At 40.6% G+C, this 17,293-nt stretch overlaps 44 non-coding genes across 44 annotated transcripts; all 44 read right to left on the bottom strand.

The window, feature by feature from the left end:
* Positions 1-3: 3 nt before the first annotated feature.
* On the bottom strand, positions 4-120 carry LOC143705594 (5S ribosomal RNA). Its single transcript, XR_013192511.1, has one exon. It is a non-coding gene; the product is annotated as a 5S ribosomal RNA (ribosomal RNA).
* Positions 121-480: 360 nt separating this feature from the next.
* On the bottom strand, positions 481-599 carry LOC143705561 (5S ribosomal RNA). The gene has a single exon (XR_013192478.1). It is a non-coding gene; the product is annotated as a 5S ribosomal RNA (ribosomal RNA).
* A 162-nt stretch (positions 600-761) lies between these two features.
* On the bottom strand, positions 762-880 carry LOC143705591 (5S ribosomal RNA). Its single transcript, XR_013192508.1, has one exon. It is a non-coding gene; the product is annotated as a 5S ribosomal RNA (ribosomal RNA).
* Positions 881-1,042: 162 nt separating this feature from the next.
* LOC143705560 (5S ribosomal RNA) lies at positions 1,043-1,161 on the bottom strand. Its single transcript, XR_013192477.1, has one exon. It is a non-coding gene; the product is annotated as a 5S ribosomal RNA (ribosomal RNA).
* Positions 1,162-1,532: 371 nt separating this feature from the next.
* On the bottom strand, positions 1,533-1,651 carry LOC143705558 (5S ribosomal RNA). The gene has a single exon (XR_013192475.1). It is a non-coding gene; the product is annotated as a 5S ribosomal RNA (ribosomal RNA).
* Positions 1,652-2,022: 371 nt separating this feature from the next.
* On the bottom strand, positions 2,023-2,141 carry LOC143705557 (5S ribosomal RNA). The gene has a single exon (XR_013192474.1). It is a non-coding gene; the product is annotated as a 5S ribosomal RNA (ribosomal RNA).
* A 162-nt stretch (positions 2,142-2,303) lies between these two features.
* On the bottom strand, positions 2,304-2,422 carry LOC143705556 (5S ribosomal RNA). The gene has a single exon (XR_013192473.1). It is a non-coding gene; the product is annotated as a 5S ribosomal RNA (ribosomal RNA).
* Positions 2,423-2,794: 372 nt separating this feature from the next.
* LOC143705554 (5S ribosomal RNA) lies at positions 2,795-2,913 on the bottom strand. Its single transcript, XR_013192472.1, has one exon. It is a non-coding gene; the product is annotated as a 5S ribosomal RNA (ribosomal RNA).
* A 363-nt stretch (positions 2,914-3,276) lies between these two features.
* On the bottom strand, positions 3,277-3,395 carry LOC143705553 (5S ribosomal RNA). The gene has a single exon (XR_013192471.1). It is a non-coding gene; the product is annotated as a 5S ribosomal RNA (ribosomal RNA).
* A 162-nt stretch (positions 3,396-3,557) lies between these two features.
* Positions 3,558-3,676, bottom strand: LOC143705590 (5S ribosomal RNA). Its single transcript, XR_013192507.1, has one exon. It is a non-coding gene; the product is annotated as a 5S ribosomal RNA (ribosomal RNA).
* Positions 3,677-3,838: 162 nt separating this feature from the next.
* LOC143705552 (5S ribosomal RNA) lies at positions 3,839-3,957 on the bottom strand. The gene has a single exon (XR_013192470.1). It is a non-coding gene; the product is annotated as a 5S ribosomal RNA (ribosomal RNA).
* Positions 3,958-4,329: 372 nt separating this feature from the next.
* LOC143705551 (5S ribosomal RNA) lies at positions 4,330-4,448 on the bottom strand. The gene has a single exon (XR_013192469.1). It is a non-coding gene; the product is annotated as a 5S ribosomal RNA (ribosomal RNA).
* A 372-nt stretch (positions 4,449-4,820) lies between these two features.
* On the bottom strand, positions 4,821-4,939 carry LOC143705550 (5S ribosomal RNA). Its single transcript, XR_013192468.1, has one exon. It is a non-coding gene; the product is annotated as a 5S ribosomal RNA (ribosomal RNA).
* Positions 4,940-5,101: 162 nt separating this feature from the next.
* On the bottom strand, positions 5,102-5,220 carry LOC143705549 (5S ribosomal RNA). The gene has a single exon (XR_013192467.1). It is a non-coding gene; the product is annotated as a 5S ribosomal RNA (ribosomal RNA).
* Positions 5,221-5,593: 373 nt separating this feature from the next.
* LOC143705548 (5S ribosomal RNA) lies at positions 5,594-5,712 on the bottom strand. The gene has a single exon (XR_013192466.1). It is a non-coding gene; the product is annotated as a 5S ribosomal RNA (ribosomal RNA).
* Positions 5,713-6,084: 372 nt separating this feature from the next.
* On the bottom strand, positions 6,085-6,203 carry LOC143705546 (5S ribosomal RNA). The gene has a single exon (XR_013192464.1). It is a non-coding gene; the product is annotated as a 5S ribosomal RNA (ribosomal RNA).
* Positions 6,204-6,365: 162 nt separating this feature from the next.
* LOC143705545 (5S ribosomal RNA) lies at positions 6,366-6,484 on the bottom strand. Its single transcript, XR_013192463.1, has one exon. It is a non-coding gene; the product is annotated as a 5S ribosomal RNA (ribosomal RNA).
* Positions 6,485-6,856: 372 nt separating this feature from the next.
* LOC143705544 (5S ribosomal RNA) lies at positions 6,857-6,975 on the bottom strand. The gene has a single exon (XR_013192462.1). It is a non-coding gene; the product is annotated as a 5S ribosomal RNA (ribosomal RNA).
* Positions 6,976-7,338: 363 nt separating this feature from the next.
* Positions 7,339-7,457, bottom strand: LOC143705543 (5S ribosomal RNA). The gene has a single exon (XR_013192461.1). It is a non-coding gene; the product is annotated as a 5S ribosomal RNA (ribosomal RNA).
* A 162-nt stretch (positions 7,458-7,619) lies between these two features.
* Positions 7,620-7,738, bottom strand: LOC143705542 (5S ribosomal RNA). Its single transcript, XR_013192460.1, has one exon. It is a non-coding gene; the product is annotated as a 5S ribosomal RNA (ribosomal RNA).
* Positions 7,739-7,900: 162 nt separating this feature from the next.
* Positions 7,901-8,019, bottom strand: LOC143705541 (5S ribosomal RNA). Its single transcript, XR_013192459.1, has one exon. It is a non-coding gene; the product is annotated as a 5S ribosomal RNA (ribosomal RNA).
* Positions 8,020-8,392: 373 nt separating this feature from the next.
* On the bottom strand, positions 8,393-8,511 carry LOC143705540 (5S ribosomal RNA). The gene has a single exon (XR_013192458.1). It is a non-coding gene; the product is annotated as a 5S ribosomal RNA (ribosomal RNA).
* A 372-nt stretch (positions 8,512-8,883) lies between these two features.
* Positions 8,884-9,002, bottom strand: LOC143705539 (5S ribosomal RNA). Its single transcript, XR_013192457.1, has one exon. It is a non-coding gene; the product is annotated as a 5S ribosomal RNA (ribosomal RNA).
* A 162-nt stretch (positions 9,003-9,164) lies between these two features.
* Positions 9,165-9,283, bottom strand: LOC143705538 (5S ribosomal RNA). Its single transcript, XR_013192456.1, has one exon. It is a non-coding gene; the product is annotated as a 5S ribosomal RNA (ribosomal RNA).
* A 373-nt stretch (positions 9,284-9,656) lies between these two features.
* Positions 9,657-9,775, bottom strand: LOC143705537 (5S ribosomal RNA). The gene has a single exon (XR_013192455.1). It is a non-coding gene; the product is annotated as a 5S ribosomal RNA (ribosomal RNA).
* A 363-nt stretch (positions 9,776-10,138) lies between these two features.
* LOC143705535 (5S ribosomal RNA) lies at positions 10,139-10,257 on the bottom strand. The gene has a single exon (XR_013192453.1). It is a non-coding gene; the product is annotated as a 5S ribosomal RNA (ribosomal RNA).
* Positions 10,258-10,419: 162 nt separating this feature from the next.
* Positions 10,420-10,538, bottom strand: LOC143705534 (5S ribosomal RNA). The gene has a single exon (XR_013192452.1). It is a non-coding gene; the product is annotated as a 5S ribosomal RNA (ribosomal RNA).
* A 162-nt stretch (positions 10,539-10,700) lies between these two features.
* Positions 10,701-10,819, bottom strand: LOC143705533 (5S ribosomal RNA). Its single transcript, XR_013192451.1, has one exon. It is a non-coding gene; the product is annotated as a 5S ribosomal RNA (ribosomal RNA).
* Positions 10,820-11,192: 373 nt separating this feature from the next.
* LOC143705532 (5S ribosomal RNA) lies at positions 11,193-11,311 on the bottom strand. Its single transcript, XR_013192450.1, has one exon. It is a non-coding gene; the product is annotated as a 5S ribosomal RNA (ribosomal RNA).
* A 371-nt stretch (positions 11,312-11,682) lies between these two features.
* Positions 11,683-11,801, bottom strand: LOC143705531 (5S ribosomal RNA). Its single transcript, XR_013192449.1, has one exon. It is a non-coding gene; the product is annotated as a 5S ribosomal RNA (ribosomal RNA).
* Positions 11,802-11,963: 162 nt separating this feature from the next.
* Positions 11,964-12,082, bottom strand: LOC143705530 (5S ribosomal RNA). Its single transcript, XR_013192448.1, has one exon. It is a non-coding gene; the product is annotated as a 5S ribosomal RNA (ribosomal RNA).
* Positions 12,083-12,454: 372 nt separating this feature from the next.
* On the bottom strand, positions 12,455-12,573 carry LOC143705529 (5S ribosomal RNA). The gene has a single exon (XR_013192447.1). It is a non-coding gene; the product is annotated as a 5S ribosomal RNA (ribosomal RNA).
* A 363-nt stretch (positions 12,574-12,936) lies between these two features.
* On the bottom strand, positions 12,937-13,055 carry LOC143705528 (5S ribosomal RNA). Its single transcript, XR_013192446.1, has one exon. It is a non-coding gene; the product is annotated as a 5S ribosomal RNA (ribosomal RNA).
* Positions 13,056-13,217: 162 nt separating this feature from the next.
* Positions 13,218-13,336, bottom strand: LOC143705589 (5S ribosomal RNA). The gene has a single exon (XR_013192506.1). It is a non-coding gene; the product is annotated as a 5S ribosomal RNA (ribosomal RNA).
* Positions 13,337-13,498: 162 nt separating this feature from the next.
* LOC143705527 (5S ribosomal RNA) lies at positions 13,499-13,617 on the bottom strand. Its single transcript, XR_013192445.1, has one exon. It is a non-coding gene; the product is annotated as a 5S ribosomal RNA (ribosomal RNA).
* A 372-nt stretch (positions 13,618-13,989) lies between these two features.
* On the bottom strand, positions 13,990-14,108 carry LOC143705526 (5S ribosomal RNA). The gene has a single exon (XR_013192444.1). It is a non-coding gene; the product is annotated as a 5S ribosomal RNA (ribosomal RNA).
* A 372-nt stretch (positions 14,109-14,480) lies between these two features.
* Positions 14,481-14,599, bottom strand: LOC143705524 (5S ribosomal RNA). Its single transcript, XR_013192442.1, has one exon. It is a non-coding gene; the product is annotated as a 5S ribosomal RNA (ribosomal RNA).
* A 162-nt stretch (positions 14,600-14,761) lies between these two features.
* On the bottom strand, positions 14,762-14,880 carry LOC143705523 (5S ribosomal RNA). Its single transcript, XR_013192441.1, has one exon. It is a non-coding gene; the product is annotated as a 5S ribosomal RNA (ribosomal RNA).
* A 373-nt stretch (positions 14,881-15,253) lies between these two features.
* LOC143705522 (5S ribosomal RNA) lies at positions 15,254-15,372 on the bottom strand. The gene has a single exon (XR_013192440.1). It is a non-coding gene; the product is annotated as a 5S ribosomal RNA (ribosomal RNA).
* Positions 15,373-15,735: 363 nt separating this feature from the next.
* On the bottom strand, positions 15,736-15,854 carry LOC143705521 (5S ribosomal RNA). Its single transcript, XR_013192439.1, has one exon. It is a non-coding gene; the product is annotated as a 5S ribosomal RNA (ribosomal RNA).
* Positions 15,855-16,016: 162 nt separating this feature from the next.
* Positions 16,017-16,135, bottom strand: LOC143705588 (5S ribosomal RNA). Its single transcript, XR_013192505.1, has one exon. It is a non-coding gene; the product is annotated as a 5S ribosomal RNA (ribosomal RNA).
* Positions 16,136-16,297: 162 nt separating this feature from the next.
* Positions 16,298-16,416, bottom strand: LOC143705520 (5S ribosomal RNA). Its single transcript, XR_013192438.1, has one exon. It is a non-coding gene; the product is annotated as a 5S ribosomal RNA (ribosomal RNA).
* Positions 16,417-16,788: 372 nt separating this feature from the next.
* LOC143705519 (5S ribosomal RNA) lies at positions 16,789-16,907 on the bottom strand. Its single transcript, XR_013192437.1, has one exon. It is a non-coding gene; the product is annotated as a 5S ribosomal RNA (ribosomal RNA).
* Positions 16,908-17,069: 162 nt separating this feature from the next.
* Positions 17,070-17,188, bottom strand: LOC143705518 (5S ribosomal RNA). Its single transcript, XR_013192436.1, has one exon. It is a non-coding gene; the product is annotated as a 5S ribosomal RNA (ribosomal RNA).
* Positions 17,189-17,293: the final 105 nt, after the last annotated feature.

Here is a 17,293-nt window from a genome sequence, read left to right as displayed (position 1 = left end):
AAAAGCTTACAGCACCTGGTATTCCCAGGCGGTCTCCATCCAAGTACTAACCAGGCCCGACCCTGCTTAGCTTCCGAGATCAGACGAGATCGGGCGTGCCAAGGTGGTATGGCCGTAAGCTAAAACTGCTGCAAAATTGGGCTATTAAAAGGTTAGACCATTAGTGAAGAAAACTAAGAACAACTTTTGAAAAACTCAAGCTCTTTCATGCTTTCTGAAGAATCTCAGAGACTTTTTAAGGCTTTTTGAAGAAGCTCAGGGACTCTTTTTTTTTTTTCTTAAAAAAGCTTACAACACCTAGTATTCCCATGCGGCCTCCCATCCAAGTACTAACCAGGCCTTATTTAAAAGCTTAGACCATTAGTGAAGAAGACTAAGAAGAACTTTTGAAAAAACTCAAACTCTTTCATGCTTTCTGAAGAATCTCAGAGACTTTTTAAGGCTTTTTGAAGCTCAGGGACTCTTTTTTTTTTTTTTAAAAGCTTACAGCACCTGGTATTCCCAGGCGGTCTCCCATCCAAGTACTAACCAGGCCCGACCCTGCTTAGCTTCCGAGATCAGACGAGATCGGGCGTGCCCAAGGTGGTATGGCCGTAAGCGAATACTGCTGCCAAAATTGGGCTATTTAAAAGGTTAGACCATTAGTGAAGAAAACTAAGAACAACTTTTGAAAAAACTCAAACTCTTTCATGCTTTCTGAAGAATCTCAGAGACTTTTTAAGGCTTTTTGAAGCTCAGGCACTCTTTTTTTTTTTTTTAAAAGCTTACAGCACCTGGTATTCCCAGGCGGTCTCCCATCCAAGTACTAACCAGGCCCGACCCTGCTTAGCTTCCGAGATCAGACGAGATCGGGCGTGCCCAAGGTGGTATGGACGTAAGCTAAAACTGCTGCCAAAATTGGGCTATTTAAAAGGTTAGACCATTAGTGAAGAAAACTAAGAACAACTTTTGAAAAAACTCAAGCTCTTTCTTGCTTTCTGAAGAATCTCAGAGACTTTTTAAGGCTTTTTGAAGCTCAGGGACTCTTTTTTTTTTTTTTAAAAGCTTACAGCACCTGGTATTCCCAGGCGGTCTCCCATCCAAGTACTAACCAGGCCCGACCCTGCTTAGCTTCCGAGATCAGACGAGATCGGGCGTGCCCAAGGTGGTATGGCCGTAAGCTAAAACTGCTGCCAAAATTGGGCTATTTAAAAGGTTAGACCATTAGTGAAGAAAACTAAGAACAACTTTTGAAAAACTCAAGCTCTTTCTTGCTTTCTGAAGAATCTCAGAGACTTTTTAAGGCTTTTTGAAGAAGCTCAGGGACTCTTTTTTTTTTTTCTTAAAAAAGCTTACAACACCTAGTATTCCCATGCGCCCTCCCATCCAAGTACTAACCAGGCCTTATTTAAAAGCTTAGACCATTAGTGAAGAAGACTAAGAAGAACTTTTGAAAAAACTCAAACTCTTTCATGCTTTCTGAAGAATCTCAGAGACTTTTTAAGGCTTTTTGAAGCTCAGGCACTCTTTTTTTTTTTTTTTTTTTTTTTAAAAGCTTACAGCACCTGGTATTCCCAGGCGGTCTCCCATCCAAGTACTAACCAGGCCCGACCCTGCTTAGCTTCCGAGATCAGACGAGATCGGGCGTGCCCAAGGTGGTATGGCCGTAAGCTAAAACTGCTGCCAAAATTGGGCTATTTAAAAGGTTAGACCATTAGTGAAGAAAACTAAGAACAACTTTTGAAAAAACTCAAGCTCTTTCATGCTTTCTGAAGAATCTCAGAGACTTTTTAAGGCTTTTTGAAGAAGCTCAGGGACTCTTTTTTTTTTTTCTTAAAAAAGCTTACAACACCTAGTATTCCCATGCGGCCTCCCATCCAAGTACTAACCAGGCCTTATTTAAAAGCTTAGACCATTAGTGAAGAAGACTAAGAAGAACTTTTGAAAAAACTCAAACTCTTTCATGCTTTCTGAAGAATCTCAGAGACTTTTTAAGGCTTTTTGAAGCTCAGGCACTCTTTTTTTTTTTTTTTTTTTTTTAAAAGCTTACAGCACCTGGTATTCCCAGGCGGTCTCCCATCCAAGTACTAACCAGGCCCGACCCTGCTTAGCTTCCGAGATCAGACGAGATCGGGCGTGCCCAAGGTGGTATGGCCGTAAGCGAAAACTGCTGCCAAAATTGGGCTATTTAAAAGGTTAGACCATTAGTGAAGAAAACTAAGAACAACTTTTGAAAAAACTCAAACTCTTTCATGCTTTCTGAAGAATCTCAGAGACTTTTTAAGGCTTTTTGAAGCTCAGGGACTCTTTTTTTTTTTTTTAAAAGCTTACAGCACCTGGTATTCCCAGGCGGTCTCCCATCCAAGTACTAACCAGGCCCGACCCTGCTTAGCTTCCGAGATCAGACGAGATCGGGCGTGCCCAAGGTGGTATGGCCGTAAGCTAAAACTGCTGCCAAAATTGGGCTATTTAAAAGGTTAGACCATTAGTGAAGAAAACTAAGAACAACTTTTGAAAAAACTCAAGCTCTTTCTTGCTTTCTGAAGAATCTCAGAGACTTTTTAAGGCTTTTTGAAGAAGCTCAGGGACTCTTTTTTTTTTTTCTTAAAAAAGCTTACAACACCTAGTATTCCCATGCGCCCTCCCATCCAAGTACTAACCAGGCCTTATTTAAAAGCTTAGACCATTAGTGAAGAAGACTAAGAAGAACTTTTGAAAAAACTCAAACTCTTTCATGCTTTCTGAAGAATCTCAGAGACTTTTTAAGGCTTTTTGAAGCTCAGGCACTCTTTTTTTTTTTTTTTTTTTTTTTAAAAGCTTACAGCACCTGGTATTCCCAGGCGGTCTCCCATCCAAGTACTAACCAGGCCCGACCCTGCTTAGCTTCCGAGATCAGACGAGATCGGGCGTGCCCAAGGTGGTATGGCCGTAAGCTAAAACTGCTGCCAAAATTGGGCTATTTAAAAGGTTAGACCATTAGTGAAGAAAACTAAGAACAACTTTTGAAAAAACTCAAGCTCTTTCATGCTTTCTGAAGAATCTCAGAGACTTTTTAAGGCTTTTTGAAGAAGCTCAGGGACTCTTTTTTTTTTTTCTTAAAAAAGCTTACAACACCTAGTATTCCCATGCGGCCTCCCATCCAAGTACTAACCAGGCCTTATTTAAAAGCTTAGACCATTAGTGAAGAAGACTAAGAAGAACTTTTGAAAAAACTCAAACTCTTTCATGCTTTCTGAAGAATCTCAGAGACTTTTTAAGGCTTTTTGAAGCTCAGGGACTCTTTTTTTTTTTTTTAAAAGCTTACAGCACCTGGTATTCCCAGGCGGTCTCCCATCCAAGTACTAACCAGGCCCGACCCTGCTTAGCTTCCGAGATCAGACGAGATCGGGCGTGCCCAAGGTGGTATGGCCGTAAGCGAATACTGCTGCCAAAATTGGGCTATTTAAAAGGTTAGACCATTAGTGAAGAAAACTAAGAACAACTTTTGAAAAAACTCAAACTCTTTCATGCTTTCTGAAGAATCTCAGAGACTTTTTAAGGCTTTTTGAAGCTCAGGCACTCTTTTTTTTTTTTTTAAAAGCTTACAGCACCTGGTATTCCCAGGCGGTCTCCCATCCAAGTACTAACCAGGCCCGACCCTGCTTAGCTTCCGAGATCAGACGAGATCGGGCGTGCCCAAGGTGGTATGGACGTAAGCTAAAACTGCTGCCAAAATTGGGCTATTTAAAAGGTTAGACCATTAGTGAAGAAAACTAAGAACAACTTTTGAAAAAACTCAAGCTCTTTCTTGCTTTCTGAAGAATCTCAGAGACTTTTTAAGGCTTTTTGAAGCTCAGGGACTCTTTTTTTTTTTTTTAAAAGCTTACAGCACCTGGTATTCCCAGGCGGTCTCCCATCCAAGTACTAACCAGGCCCGACCCTGCTTAGCTTCCGAGATCAGACGAGATCGGGCGTGCCCAAGGTGGTATGGCCGTAAGCTAAAACTGCTGCCAAAATTGGGCTATTTAAAAGGTTAGACCATTAGTGAAGAAAACTAAGAACAACTTTTGAAAAAACTCAAGCTCTTTCTTGCTTTCTGAAGAATCTCAGAGACTTTTTAAGGCTTTTTGAAGAAGCTCAGGGACTCTTTTTTTTTTTTCTTAAAAAAGCTTACAACACCTAGTATTCCCATGCGCCCTCCCATCCAAGTACTAACCAGGCCTTATTTAAAAGCTTAGACCATTAGTGAAGAAGACTAAGAAGAACTTTTGAAAAAACTCAAACTCTTTCATGCTTTCTGAAGAATCTCAGAGACTTTTTAAGGCTTTTTGAAGCTCAGGCACTCTTTTTTTTTTTTTTTTTTTTTTTAAAAGCTTACAGCACCTGGTATTCCCAGGCGGTCTCCCATCCAAGTACTAACCAGGCCCGACCCTGCTTAGCTTCCGAGATCAGACGAGATCGGGCGTGCCCAAGGTGGTATGGCCGTAAGCTAAAACTGCTGCCAAAATTGGGCTATTTAAAAGGTTAGACCATTAGTGAAGAAAACTAAGAACAACTTTTGAAAAAACTCAAGCTCTTTCATGCTTTCTGAAGAATCTCAGAGACTTTTTAAGGCTTTTTGAAGAAGCTCAGGGACTCTTTTTTTTTTTTCTTAAAAAAGCTTACAACACCTAGTATTCCCATGCGGCCTCCCATCCAAGTACTAACCAGGCCTTATTTAAAAGCTTAGACCATTAGTGAAGAAGACTAAGAAGAACTTTTGAAAAAACTCAAACTCTTTCATGCTTTCTGAAGAATCTCAGAGACTTTTTAAGGCTTTTTGAAGCTCAGGCACTCTTTTTTTTTTTTTTTTTTTTTTTAAAAGCTTACAGCACCTGGTATTCCCAGGCGGTCTCCCATCCAAGTACTAACCAGGCCCGACCCTGCTTAGCTTCCGAGATCAGACGAGATCGGGCGTGCCCAAGGTGGTATGGCCGTAAGCGAAAACTGCTGCCAAAATTGGGCTATTTAAAAGGTTAGACCATTAGTGAAGAAAACTAAGAACAACTTTTGAAAAAACTCAAACTCTTTCATGCTTTCTGAAGAATCTCAGAGACTTTTTAAGGCTTTTTGAAGCTCAGGGACTCTTTTTTTTTTTTTTAAAAGCTTACAGCACCTGGTATTCCCAGGCGGTCTCCCATCCAAGTACTAACCAGGCCCGACCCTGCTTAGCTTCCGAGATCAGACGAGATCGGGCGTGCCCAAGGTGGTATGGCCGTAAGCTAAAACTGCTGCCAAAATTGGGCTATTTAAAAGGTTAGACCATTAGTGAAGAAAACTAAGAACAACTTTTGAAAAAACTCAAGCTCTTTCTTGCTTTCTGAAGAATCTCAGAGACTTTTTAAGGCTTTTTGAAGAAGCTCAGGGACTCTTTTTTTTTTTTCTTAAAAAAGCTTACAACACCTAGTATTCCCATGCGCCCTCCCATCCAAGTACTAACCAGGCCTTATTTAAAAGCTTAGACCATTAGTGAAGAAGACTAAGAAGAACTTTTGAAAAAACTCAAACTCTTTCATGCTTTCTGAAGAATCTCAGAGACTTTTTAAGGCTTTTTGAAGCTCAGGCACTCTTTTTTTTTTTTTTTTTTTTTTTTAAAAGCTTACAGCACCTGGTATTCCCAGGCGGTCTCCCATCCAAGTACTAACCAGGCCCGACCCTGCTTAGCTTCCGAGATCAGACGAGATCGGGCGTGCCCAAGGTGGTATGGCCGTAAGCTAAAACTGCTGCCAAAATTGGGCTATTTAAAAGGTTAGACCATTAGTGAAGAAAACTAAGAACAACTTTTGAAAAAACTCAAGCTCTTTCATGCTTTCTGAAGAATCTCAGAGACTTTTTAAGGCTTTTTGAAGAAGCTCAGGGACTCTTTTTTTTTTTTCTTAAAAAAGCTTACAACACCTAGTATTCCCATGCGGCCTCCCATCCAAGTACTAACCAGGCCTTATTTAAAAGCTTAGACCATTAGTGAAGAAGACTAAGAAGAACTTTTGAAAAAACTCAAACTCTTTCATGCTTTCTGAAGAATCTCAGAGACTTTTTAAGGCTTTTTGAAGCTCAGGCACTCTTTTTTTTTTTTTTTTTTTTTTTAAAAGCTTACAGCACCTGGTATTCCCAGGCGGTCTCCCATCCAAGTACTAACCAGGCCCGACCCTGCTTAGCTTCCGAGATCAGACGAGATCGGGCGTGCCCAAGGTGGTATGGCCGTAAGCGAAAACTGCTGCCAAAATTGGGCTATTTAAAAGGTTAGACCATTAGTGAAGAAAACTAAGAACAACTTTTGAAAAAACTCAAACTCTTTCATGCTTTCTGAAGAATCTCAGAGACTTTTTAAGGCTTTTTGAAGCTCAGGGACTCTTTTTTTTTTTTTTAAAAGCTTACAGCACCTGGTATTCCCAGGCGGTCTCCCATCCAAGTACTAACCAGGCCCGACCCTGCTTAGCTTCCGAGATCAGACGAGATCGGGCGTGCCCAAGGTGGTATGGCCGTAAGCTAAAACTGCTGCCAAAATTGGGCTATTTAAAAGGTTAGACCATTAGTGAAGAAAACTAAGAACAACTTTTGAAAAAACTCAAGCTCTTTCTTGCTTTCTGAAGAATCTCAGAGACTTTTTAAGGCTTTTTGAAGAAGCTCAGGGACTCTTTTTTTTTTTTCTTAAAAAAGCTTACAACACCTAGTATTCCCATGCGCCCTCCCATCCAAGTACTAACCAGGCCTTATTTAAAAGCTTAGACCATTAGTGAAGAAGACTAAGAAGAACTTTTGAAAAAACTCAAACTCTTTCATGCTTTCTGAAGAATCTCAGAGACTTTTTAAGGCTTTTTGAAGCTCAGGCACTCTTTTTTTTTTTTTTTTTTTTTTTAAAAGCTTACAGCACCTGGTATTCCCAGGCGGTCTCCCATCCAAGTACTAACCAGGCCCGACCCTGCTTAGCTTCCGAGATCAGACGAGATCGGGCGTGCCCAAGGTGGTATGGCCGTAAGCTAAAACTGCTGCCAAAATTGGGCTATTTAAAAGGTTAGACCATTAGTGAAGAAAACTAAGAACAACTTTTGAAAAAACTCAAGCTCTTTCATGCTTTCTGAAGAATCTCAGAGACTTTTTAAGGCTTTTTGAAGAAGCTCAGGGACTCTTTTTTTTTTTTCTTAAAAAAGCTTACAACACCTAGTATTCCCATGCGGCCTCCCATCCAAGTACTAACCAGGCCTTATTTAAAAGCTTAGACCATTAGTGAAGAAGACTAAGAAGAACTTTTGAAAAAACTCAAACTCTTTCATGCTTTCTGAAGAATCTCAGAGACTTTTTAAGGCTTTTTGAAGCTCAGGGACTCTTTTTTTTTTTTTTAAAAGCTTACAGCACCTGGTATTCCCAGGCGGTCTCCCATCCAAGTACTAACCAGGCCCGACCCTGCTTAGCTTCCGAGATCAGACGAGATCGGGCGTGCCCAAGGTGGTATGGCCGTAAGCGAATACTGCTGCCAAAATTGGGCTATTTAAAAGGTTAGACCATTAGTGAAGAAAACTAAGAACAACTTTTGAAAAAACTCAAACTCTTTCATGCTTTCTGAAGAATCTCAGAGACTTTTTAAGGCTTTTTGAAGCTCAGGCACTCTTTTTTTTTTTTTTAAAAGCTTACAGCACCTGGTATTCCCAGGCGGTCTCCCATCCAAGTACTAACCAGGCCCGACCCTGCTTAGCTTCCGAGATCAGACGAGATCGGGCGTGCCCAAGGTGGTATGGCCGTAAGCTAAAACTGCTGCCAAAATTGGGCTATTTAAAAGGTTAGACCATTAGTGAAGAAAACTAAGAACAACTTTTGAAAAAACTCAAGCTCTTTCTTGCTTTCTGAAGAATCTCAGAGACTTTTTAAGGCTTTTTGAAGCTCAGGGACTCTTTTTTTTTTTTTTAAAAGCTTACAGCACCTGGTATTCCCAGGCGGTCTCCCATCCAAGTACTAACCAGGCCCGACCCTGCTTAGCTTCCGAGATCAGACGAGATCGGGCGTGCCCAAGGTGGTATGGCCGTAAGCTAAAACTGCTGCCAAAATTGGGCTATTTAAAAGGTTAGACCATTAGTGAAGAAAACTAAGAACAACTTTTGAAAAAACTCAAGCTCTTTCTTGCTTTCTGAAGAATCTCAGAGACTTTTTAAGGCTTTTTGAAGAAGCTCAGGGACTCTTTTTTTTTTTTCTTAAAAAAGCTTACAACACCTAGTATTCCCATGCGCCCTCCCATCCAAGTACTAACCAGGCCTTATTTAAAAGCTTAGACCATTAGTGAAGAAGACTAAGAAGAACTTTTGAAAAAACTCAAACTCTTTCATGCTTTCTGAAGAATCTCAGAGACTTTTTAAGGCTTTTTGAAGCTCAGGCACTCTTTTTTTTTTTTTTTTTTTTTTTTAAAAGCTTACAGCACCTGGTATTCCCAGGCGGTCTCCCATCCAAGTACTAACCAGGCCCGACCCTGCTTAGCTTCCGAGATCAGACGAGATCGGGCGTGCCCAAGGTGGTATGGCCGTAAGCTAAAACTGCTGCCAAAATTGGGCTATTTAAAAGGTTAGACCATTAGTGAAGAAAACTAAGAACAACTTTTGAAAAAACTCAAGCTCTTTCATGCTTTCTGAAGAATCTCAGAGACTTTTTAAGGCTTTTTGAAGAAGCTCAGGGACTCTTTTTTTTTTTTCTTAAAAAAGCTTACAACACCTAGTATTCCCATGCGGCCTCCCATCCAAGTACTAACCAGGCCTTATTTAAAAGCTTAGACCATTAGTGAAGAAGACTAAGAAGAACTTTTGAAAAAACTCAAACTCTTTCATGCTTTCTGAAGAATCTCAGAGACTTTTTAAGGCTTTTTGAAGCTCAGGCACTCTTTTTTTTTTTTTTTTTTTTTTTAAAAGCTTACAGCACCTGGTATTCCCAGGCGGTCTCCCATCCAAGTACTAACCAGGCCCGACCCTGCTTAGCTTCCGAGATCAGACGAGATCGGGCGTGCCCAAGGTGGTATGGCCGTAAGCGAAAACTGCTGCCAAAATTGGGCTATTTAAAAGGTTAGACCATTAGTGAAGAAAACTAAGAACAACTTTTGAAAAAACTCAAACTCTTTCATGCTTTCTGAAGAATCTCAGAGACTTTTTAAGGCTTTTTGAAGCTCAGGGACTCTTTTTTTTTTTTTTAAAAGCTTACAGCACCTGGTATTCCCAGGCGGTCTCCCATCCAAGTACTAACCAGGCCCGACCCTGCTTAGCTTCCGAGATCAGACGAGATCGGGCGTGCCCAAGGTGGTATGGCCGTAAGCTAAAACTGCTGCCAAAATTGGGCTATTTAAAAGGTTAGACCATTAGTGAAGAAAACTAAGAACAACTTTTGAAAAAACTCAAGCTCTTTCTTGCTTTCTGAAGAATCTCAGAGACTTTTTAAGGCTTTTTGAAGAAGCTCAGGGACTCTTTTTTTTTTTTCTTAAAAAAGCTTACAACACCTAGTATTCCCATGCGCCCTCCCATCCAAGTACTAACCAGGCCTTATTTAAAAGCTTAGACCATTAGTGAAGAAGACTAAGAAGAACTTTTGAAAAAACTCAAACTCTTTCATGCTTTCTGAAGAATCTCAGAGACTTTTTAAGGCTTTTTGAAGCTCAGGCACTCTTTTTTTTTTTTTTTTTTTTTTTTAAAAGCTTACAGCACCTGGTATTCCCAGGCGGTCTCCCATCCAAGTACTAACCAGGCCCGACCCTGCTTAGCTTCCGAGATCAGACGAGATCGGGCGTGCCCAAGGTGGTATGGCCGTAAGCTAAAACTGCTGCCAAAATTGGGCTATTTAAAAGGTTAGACCATTAGTGAAGAAAACTAAGAACAACTTTTGAAAAAACTCAAGCTCTTTCATGCTTTCTGAAGAATCTCAGAGACTTTTTAAGGCTTTTTGAAGAAGCTCAGGGACTCTTTTTTTTTTTTCTTAAAAAAGCTTACAACACCTAGTATTCCCATGCGGCCTCCCATCCAAGTACTAACCAGGCCTTATTTAAAAGCTTAGACCATTAGTGAAGAAGACTAAGAAGAACTTTTGAAAAAACTCAAACTCTTTCATGCTTTCTGAAGAATCTCAGAGACTTTTTAAGGCTTTTTGAAGCTCAGGGACTCTTTTTTTTTTTTTTAAAAGCTTACAGCACCTGGTATTCCCAGGCGGTCTCCCATCCAAGTACTAACCAGGCCCGACCCTGCTTAGCTTCCGAGATCAGACGAGATCGGGCGTGCCCAAGGTGGTATGGCCGTAAGCGAATACTGCTGCCAAAATTGGGCTATTTAAAAGGTTAGACCATTAGTGAAGAAAACTAAGAACAACTTTTGAAAAAACTCAAACTCTTTCATGCTTTCTGAAGAATCTCAGAGACTTTTTAAGGCTTTTTGAAGCTCAGGCACTCTTTTTTTTTTTTTTAAAAGCTTACAGCACCTGGTATTCCCAGGCGGTCTCCCATCCAAGTACTAACCAGGCCCGACCCTGCTTAGCTTCCGAGATCAGACGAGATCGGGCGTGCCCAAGGTGGTATGGCCGTAAGCTAAAACTGCTGCCAAAATTGGGCTATTTAAAAGGTTAGACCATTAGTGAAGAAAACTAAGAACAACTTTTGAAAAAACTCAAGCTCTTTCTTGCTTTCTGAAGAATCTCAGAGACTTTTTAAGGCTTTTTGAAGCTCAGGGACTCTTTTTTTTTTTTTTAAAAGCTTACAGCACCTGGTATTCCCAGGCGGTCTCCCATCCAAGTACTAACCAGGCCCGACCCTGCTTAGCTTCCGAGATCAGACGAGATCGGGCGTGCCCAAGGTGGTATGGCCGTAAGCTAAAACTGCTGCCAAAATTGGGCTATTTAAAAGGTTAGACCATTAGTGAAGAAAACTAAGAACAACTTTTGAAAAAACTCAAGCTCTTTCTTGCTTTCTGAAGAATCTCAGAGACTTTTTAAGGCTTTTTGAAGAAGCTCAGGGACTCTTTTTTTTTTTTCTTAAAAAAGCTTACAACACCTAGTATTCCCATGCGCCCTCCCATCCAAGTACTAACCAGGCCTTATTTAAAAGCTTAGACCATTAGTGAAGAAGACTAAGAAGAACTTTTGAAAAAACTCAAACTCTTTCATGCTTTCTGAAGAATCTCAGAGACTTTTTAAGGCTTTTTGAAGCTCAGGCACTCTTTTTTTTTTTTTTTTTTTTTTTTAAAAGCTTACAGCACCTGGTATTCCCAGGCGGTCTCCCATCCAAGTACTAACCAGGCCCGACCCTGCTTAGCTTCCGAGATCAGACGAGATCGGGCGTGCCCAAGGTGGTATGGCCGTAAGCTAAAACTGCTGCCAAAATTGGGCTATTTAAAAGGTTAGACCATTAGTGAAGAAAACTAAGAACAACTTTTGAAAAAACTCAAGCTCTTTCATGCTTTCTGAAGAATCTCAGAGACTTTTTAAGGCTTTTTGAAGAAGCTCAGGGACTCTTTTTTTTTTTCTTAAAAAAGCTTACAACACCTAGTATTCCCATGCGGCCTCCCATCCAAGTACTAACCAGGCCTTATTTAAAAGCTTAGACCATTAGTGAAGAAGACTAAGAAGAACTTTTGAAAAAACTCAAACTCTTTCATGCTTTCTGAAGAATCTCAGAGACTTTTTAAGGCTTTTTGAAGCTCAGGCACTCTTTTTTTTTTTTTTTTTTTTTTTAAAAGCTTACAGCACCTGGTATTCCCAGGCGGTCTCCCATCCAAGTACTAACCAGGCCCGACCCTGCTTAGCTTCCGAGATCAGACGAGATCGGGCGTGCCCAAGGTGGTATGGCCGTAAGCGAAAACTGCTGCCAAAATTGGGCTATTTAAAAGGTTAGACCATTAGTGAAGAAAACTAAGAACAACTTTTGAAAAAACTCAAACTCTTTCATGCTTTCTGAAGAATCTCAGAGACTTTTTAAGGCTTTTTGAAGCTCAGGGACTCTTTTTTTTTTTTTTAAAAGCTTACAGCACCTGGTATTCCCAGGCGGTCTCCCATCCAAGTACTAACCAGGCCCGACCCTGCTTAGCTTCCGAGATCAGACGAGATCGGGCGTGCCCAAGGTGGTATGGCCGTAAGCTAAAACTGCTGCCAAAATTGGGCTATTTAAAAGGTTAGACCATTAGTGAAGAAAACTAAGAACAACTTTTGAAAAAACTCAAGCTCTTTCTTGCTTTCTGAAGAATCTCAGAGACTTTTTAAGGCTTTTTGAAGAAGCTCAGGGACTCTTTTTTTTTTTTCTTAAAAAAGCTTACAACACCTAGTATTCCCATGCGCCCTCCCATCCAAGTACTAACCAGGCCTTATTTAAAAGCTTAGACCATTAGTGAAGAAGACTAAGAAGAACTTTTGAAAAAACTCAAACTCTTTCATGCTTTCTGAAGAATCTCAGAGACTTTTTAAGGCTTTTTGAAGCTCAGGCACTCTTTTTTTTTTTTTTTTTTTTTTTAAAAGCTTACAGCACCTGGTATTCCCAGGCGGTCTCCCATCCAAGTACTAACCAGGCCCGACCCTGCTTAGCTTCCGAGATCAGACGAGATCGGGCGTGCCCAAGGTGGTATGGCCGTAAGCTAAAACTGCTGCCAAAATTGGGCTATTTAAAAGGTTAGACCATTAGTGAAGAAAACTAAGAACAACTTTTGAAAAAACTCAAGCTCTTTCATGCTTTCTGAAGAATCTCAGAGACTTTTTAAGGCTTTTTGAAGAAGCTCAGGGACTCTTTTTTTTTTTTCTTAAAAAAGCTTACAACACCTAGTATTCCCATGCGGCCTCCCATCCAAGTACTAACCAGGCCTTATTTAAAAGCTTAGACCATTAGTGAAGAAGACTAAGAAGAACTTTTGAAAAAACTCAAACTCTTTCATGCTTTCTGAAGAATCTCAGAGACTTTTTAAGGCTTTTTGAAGCTCAGGGACTCTTTTTTTTTTTTTTAAAAGCTTACAGCACCTGGTATTCCCAGGCGGTCTCCCATCCAAGTACTAACCAGGCCCGACCCTGCTTAGCTTCCGAGATCAGACGAGATCGGGCGTGCCCAAGGTGGTATGGCCGTAAGCGAATACTGCTGCCAAAATTGGGCTATTTAAAAGGTTAGACCATTAGTGAAGAAAACTAAGAACAACTTTTGAAAAAACTCAAACTCTTTCATGCTTTCTGAAGAATCTCAGAGACTTTTTAAGGCTTTTTGAAGCTCAGGCACTCTTTTTTTTTTTTTTAAAAGCTTACAGCACCTGGTATTCCCAGGCGGTCTCCCATCCAAGTACTAACCAGGCCCGACCCTGCTTAGCTTCCGAGATCAGACGAGATCGGGCGTGCCCAAGGTGGTATGGACGTAAGCTAAAACTGCTGCCAAAATTGGGCTATTTAAAAGGTTAGACCATTAGTGAAGAAAACTAAGAACAACTTTTGAAAAAACTCAAGCTCTTTCTTGCTTTCTGAAGAATCTCAGAGACTTTTTAAGGCTTTTTGAAGCTCAGGGACTCTTTTTTTTTTTTTTAAAAGCTTACAGCACCTGGTATTCCCAGGCGGTCTCCCATCCAAGTACTAACCAGGCCCGACCCTGCTTAGCTTCCGAGATCAGACGAGATCGGGCGTGCCCAAGGTGGTATGGCCGTAAGCTAAAACTGCTGCCAAAATTGGGCTATTTAAAAGGTTAGACCATTAGTGAAGAAAACTAAGAACAACTTTTGAAAAAACTCAAGCTCTTTCTTGCTTTCTGAAGAATCTCAGAGACTTTTTAAGGCTTTTTGAAGAAGCTCAGGGACTCTTTTTTTTTTTTCTTAAAAAAGCTTACAACACCTAGTATTCCCATGCGCCCTCCCATCCAAGTACTAACCAGGCCTTATTTAAAAGCTTAGACCATTAGTGAAGAAGACTAAGAAGAACTTTTGAAAAAACTCAAACTCTTTCATGCTTTCTGAAGAATCTCAGAGACTTTTTAAGGCTTTTTGAAGCTCAGGCACTCTTTTTTTTTTTTTTTTTTTTTTTAAAAGCTTACAGCACCTGGTATTCCCAGGCGGTCTCCCATCCAAGTACTAACCAGGCCCGACCCTGCTTAGCTTCCGAGATCAGACGAGATCGGGCGTGCCCAAGGTGGTATGGCCGTAAGCTAAAACTGCTGCCAAAATTGGGCTATTTAAAAGGTTAGACCATTAGTGAAGAAAACTAAGAACAACTTTTGAAAAAACTCAAGCTCTTTCATGCTTTCTGAAGAATCTCAGAGACTTTTTAAGGCTTTTTGAAGAAGCTCAGGGACTCTTTTTTTTTTTTCTTAAAAAAGCTTACAACACCTAGTATTCCCATGCGGCCTCCCATCCAAGTACTAACCAGGCCTTATTTAAAAGCTTAGACCATTAGTGAAGAAGACTAAGAAGAACTTTTGAAAAAACTCAAACTCTTTCATGCTTTCTGAAGAATCTCAGAGACTTTTTAAGGCTTTTTGAAGCTCAGGCACTCTTTTTTTTTTTTTTTTTTTTTTTAAAAGCTTACAGCACCTGGTATTCCCAGGCGGTCTCCCATCCAAGTACTAACCAGGCCCGACCCTGCTTAGCTTCCGAGATCAGACGAGATCGGGCGTGCCCAAGGTGGTATGGCCGTAAGCGAAAACTGCTGCCAAAATTGGGCTATTTAAAAGGTTAGACCATTAGTGAAGAAAACTAAGAACAACTTTTGAAAAAACTCAAACTCTTTCATGCTTTCTGAAGAATCTCAGAGACTTTTTAAGGCTTTTTGAAGCTCAGGGACTCTTTTTTTTTTTTTTAAAAGCTTACAGCACCTGGTATTCCCAGGCGGTCTCCCATCCAAGTACTAACCAGGCCCGACCCTGCTTAGCTTCCGAGATCAGACGAGATCGGGCGTGCCCAAGGTGGTATGGCCGTAAGCTAAAACTGCTGCCAAAATTGGGCTATTTAAAAGGTTAGACCATTAGTGAAGAAAACTAAGAACAACTTTTGAAAAAACTCAAGCTCTTTCTTGCTTTCTGAAGAATCTCAGAGACTTTTTAAGGCTTTTTGAAGAAGCTCAGGGACTCTTTTTTTTTTTTCTTAAAAAAGCTTACAACACCTAGTATTCCCATGCGCCCTCCCATCCAAGTACTAACCAGGCCTTATTTAAAAGCTTAGACCATTAGTGAAGAAGACTAAGAAGAACTTTTGAAAAAACTCAAACTCTTTCATGCTTTCTGAAGAATCTCAGAGACTTTTTAAGGCTTTTTGAAGCTCAGGCACTCTTTTTTTTTTTTTTTTTTTTTTTTAAAAGCTTACAGCACCTGGTATTCCCAGGCGGTCTCCCATCCAAGTACTAACCAGGCCCGACCCTGCTTAGCTTCCGAGATCAGACGAGATCGGGCGTGCCCAAGGTGGTATGGCCGTAAGCTAAAACTGCTGCCAAAATTGGGCTATTTAAAAGGTTAGACCATTAGTGAAGAAAACTAAGAACAACTTTTGAAAAAACTCAAGCTCTTTCATGCTTTCTGAAGAATCTCAGAGACTTTTTAAGGCTTTTTGAAGAAGCTCAGGGACTCTTTTTTTTTTTTCTTAAAAAAGCTTACAACACCTAGTATTCCCATGCGGCCTCCCATCCAAGTACTAACCAGGCCTTATTTAAAAGCTTAGACCATTAGTGAAGAAGACTAAGAAGAACTTTTGAAAAAACTCAAACTCTTTCATGCTTTCTGAAGAATCTCAGAGACTTTTTAAGGCTTTTTGAAGCTCAGGGACTCTTTTTTTTTTTTTTAAAAGCTTACAGCACCTGGTATTCCCAGGCGGTCTCCCATCCAAGTACTAACCAGGCCCGACCCTGCTTAGCTTCCGAGATCAGACGAGATCGGGCGTGCCCAAGGTGGTATGGCCGTAAGCGAATACTGCTGCCAAAATTGGGCTATTTAAAAGGTTAGACCATTAGTGAAGAAAACTAAGAACAACTTTTGAAAAAACTCAAACTCTTTCATGCTTTCTGAAGAATCTCAGAGACTTTTTAAGGCTTTTTGAAGCTTAGGCACTCTTTTTTTTTTTTTTAAAAGCTTACAGCACCTGGTATTCCCAGGCGGTCTCCCATCCAAGTACTAACCAGGCCCGACCCTGCTTAGCTTCCGAGATCAGACGAGATCGGGCGTGCCCAAGGTGGTATGGACGTAAGCTAAAACTGCTGCCAAAATTGGGCTATTTAAAAGGTTAGACCATTAGTGAAGAAAACTAAGAACAACTTTTGAAAAAACTCAAGCTCTTTCTTGCTTTCTGAAGAATCTCAGAGACTTTTTAAGGCTTTTTGAAGCTCAGGGACTCTTTTTTTTTTTTTTAAAAGCTTACAGCACCTGGTATTCCCAGGCGGTCTCCCATCCAAGTACTAACCAGGCCCGACCCTGCTTAGCTTCCGAGATCAGACGAGATCGGGCGTGCCCAAGGTGGTATGGCCGTAAGCTAAAACTGCTGCCAAAATTGGGCTATTTAAAAGGTTAGACCATTAGTGAAGAAAACTAAGAACAACTTTTGAAAAAACTCAAGCTCTTTCATGCTTTCTGAAGAATCTCAGAGACTTTTTAAGGCTTTTTGAAGAAGCTCAGGGACTCTTTTTTTTTTTTCTTAAAAAAGCTTACAACACCTAGTATTCCCATGCGGCCTCCCATCCAAGTACTAACCAGGCCTTATTTAAAAGCTTAGACCATTAGTGAAGAAGACTAAGAAGAACTTTTGAAAAAACTCAAACTCTTTCATGCTTTCTGAAGAATCTCAGAGACTTTTTAAGGCTTTTTGAAGCTCAGGCACTCTTTTTTTTTTTTTTTTTTTTTTTAAAAGCTTACAGCACCTGGTATTCCCAGGCGGTCTCCCATCCAAGTACTAACCAGGCCCGACCCTGCTTAGCTTCCGAGATCAGACGAGATCGGGCGTGCCCAAGGTGGTATGGCCGTAAGCGAAAACTGCTGCCAAAATTGGGCTATTTAAAAGGTTAGACCATTAGTGAAGAAAACTAAGAACAACTTTTGAAAAAACTCAAACTCTTTCATGCTTTCTGAAGAATCTCAGAGACTTTTTAAGGCTTTTTGAAGCTCAGGGACTCTTTTTTTTTTTTTTAAAAGCTTACAGCACCTGGTATTCCCAGGCGGTCTCCCATCCAAGTACTAACCAGGCCCGACCCTGCTTAGCTTCCGAGATCAGACGAGATCGGGCGTGCCCAAGGTGGTATGGCCGTAAGCTAAAACTGCTGCCAAAATTGGGCTATTTAAAAGGTTAGACCATTAGTGAAGAAAACTAAGAACAACTTTTGAAAAAACTCAAGCTCTTTCTTGCTTTCTGAAGAA

Source organism: Siphateles boraxobius, unplaced genomic scaffold, assembly GCF_051911475.1.
Source record: "Siphateles boraxobius isolate OS27281-9 unplaced genomic scaffold, OSU_SipBor_1 393, whole genome shotgun sequence".
Classification (NCBI taxonomy): domain Eukaryota; kingdom Metazoa; phylum Chordata; class Actinopteri; order Cypriniformes; family Leuciscidae; genus Siphateles; species Siphateles boraxobius.
This window is presented reverse-complemented; position numbering and strand designations above follow the sequence as displayed.